We start from the raw sequence: 2,500 nt of genomic DNA on the forward strand, positions 1-2,500 counted from the left end.
GGGGGATGAATGCCCGCTGACGTTCGTCCACAGCACATGCACGCATCAGGCGTGACGCGAGAACCTTGTGAAAGGTCCGCGCCAACACCGAGCAGACCGTAATGGGGCGAAAGTCAGCGGGGGATGTTGGTGCAGCCGTTTTGGGGAGAAGTGACGTCCGGGCGCGAAGCAGACGCTCGGGGAGGGCGCGGGCCAGGAGGAAGAGGTTCAAGAGTTTCACCAGGACTTCATGCGGCAGGCGCCGCAGCTCCGCTGGAGTCAGGCCGTCCGGCCCGGCTGCCGATCCCCTGGGCGGCAAGGCAGCAGCGACCTCCTCACGTGTGACCGGCCCCCATAGGCACTCAGGAGCGACAGGCTCCGAGTGCGGGAGAAGGCGGTCACGGATGAAGCCGGCGGTGGAGATCGGCTTCTTCGTGAAGAGGTCCGCCCAGAAGTCCAGCAGACCGGGGATGTCGGGTGGCGGCTGCAGCAGGGTGCCGTCCAGCAAGCCGCGCACGCAACGTGCACGCGACCTACGGAAGGCGTCCTGTGTCCGCGCGTATTCCCAGCGGCGCCGCTTGCGCTTCTGCAGCGGCGGGGCGGCAGGCGGCCGCTTAGATGGTTGGCGCGGCCGCTGTGTCCTGGTGATCGACCTCTCCCCCCTGGACCCGACCGACGCAAGGGCATCCGGGAGCATGCCCAGGATGACATCGGGCGGCGTGCCCCGCCCCAGACCAATGACTCGATCCAGGGCAGAGAAACGCTGGGGGAAGAGAGTCATAGTTACTCCCGCCGTTTACCCGCGCTTGCTTGAATTTCTTCACGTTGACATTCAGAGCACTGGGCAGAAATCACATTGCGTCAACACCCGCTAGGGCCATCGCAATGCTTTGTTTTAATTAGACAGTCGGATTCCCCCAGTCCGTGCCAGTTCTGAGTTGATCGTTGAATGGCGGCCGAAGAGAATCCGCGCACCCGCGCGCCCCCGGAGGAGCACGCTAAGGCGGACGCGGCCTCGCAGCAAGGAAGATCCGTGGGAGGCCAAGGCACGGGACCGAGCTCGGATCCTGCACGCAGGTTGAAGCACCGGGGCGCGAACGCCGCGCAGGCGCGCGCATCCTGCACCGCCGGCCAGCACGAGGCCAACCAACGGCGAGAGCAGACCACGCCCGCGCTAAACGCCCGCACTTACCGGCACCCCTACGGCACTCACCTCGCCCAGGCCCGGCACGTTAGCGCTGACCCACTTCCCGACCAAGCCCGACACGCCCCGATCCTCAGAGCCAATCCTTATCCCGAAGTTACGGATCCAATTTGCCGACTTCCCTTACCTACATTATTCTATCGACTAGAGGCTCTTCACCTTGGAGACCTGCTGCGGATATGGGTACGAACCGGCGCGACACCTCCACGTGGCCCTCTCCCGGATTTTCAAGGTCCGAGGGGAAGATCGGGACACCGCCGCAACTGCGGTGCTCTTCGCGTTCCAAACCCTATCTCCCTGCTAGAGGATTCCAGGGAACTCGAACGCTCATGCAGAAAAGAAAACTCTTCCCCGATCTCCCGACGGCGTCTCCGGGTCCTTTTGGGTTACCCCGACGAGCATCTCTAAAAGAGGGGCCCGACTTGTATCGGTTCCGCTGCCGGGTTCCGGAATAGGAACCGGATTCCCTTTCGCCCAACGGGGGCCAGCACAAAGTGCATCATGCTATGACGGCCCCCATCAACATCGGATTTCTCCTAGGGCTTAGGATCGACTGACTCGTGTGCAACGGCTGTTCACACGAAACCCTTCTCCGCGTCAGCCCTCCAGGGCCTCGCTGGAGTATTTGCTACTACCACCAAGATCTGCACCGACGGCGGCTCCAGGCAGGCTCACGCCCAGACCCTTCTGCGCCCACCGCCGCGACCCTCCTACTCGTCAGGGCTTCGCGGCCGGCCGCAAGGACCGGCCATGACTGCCAGACTGACGGCCGAGTATAGGCACGACGCTTCAGCGCCATCCATTTTCAGGGCTAGTTGCTTCGGCAGGTGAGTTGTTACACACTCCTTAGCGGATTCCGACTTCCATGGCCACCGTCCTGCTGTCTTAAGCAACCAACGCCTTTCATGGTTTCCCATGAGCGTCGATTCGGGCGCCTTAACTCGGCGTTTGGTTCATCCCACAGCGCCAGTTCTGCTTACCAAAAGTGGCCCACTTGGCACTCCGATCCGAGTCGTTTGCTCGCGGCTTCAGCATATCAAGCAAGCCGGAGATCTCACCCATTTAAAGTTTGAGAATAGGTTGAGGTCGTTTCGGCCCCAAGGCCTCTAATCATTCGCTTTACCGGATGAGACTCGTACGAGCACCAGCTATCCTGAGGGAAACTTCGGAGGGAACCAGCTACTAGATGGTTCGATTAGTCTTTCGCCCCTATACCCAGCTCCGACGATCGATTTGCACGTCAGAATCGCTACGGACCTCCATCAGGGTTTCCCCTGACTTCGTCCTGGCCAGGCATAGTTCACCATCTTTCGGGTC

At 61.6% G+C, this 2,500-nt stretch overlaps 1 pseudogene; it reads right to left on the bottom strand.

The window, feature by feature from the left end:
• LOC126430773 (large subunit ribosomal RNA) overlaps positions 1–2,500 on the bottom strand; it is a 7,088-nt pseudogene that overhangs the window by 3,458 nt on the left and 1,130 nt on the right.

Source organism: Schistocerca serialis, unplaced genomic scaffold, assembly GCF_023864345.2.
Source record: "Schistocerca serialis cubense isolate TAMUIC-IGC-003099 unplaced genomic scaffold, iqSchSeri2.2 HiC_scaffold_1058, whole genome shotgun sequence".
Taxonomy (NCBI): Eukaryota; Metazoa; Arthropoda; class Insecta; order Orthoptera; family Acrididae; genus Schistocerca; species Schistocerca serialis.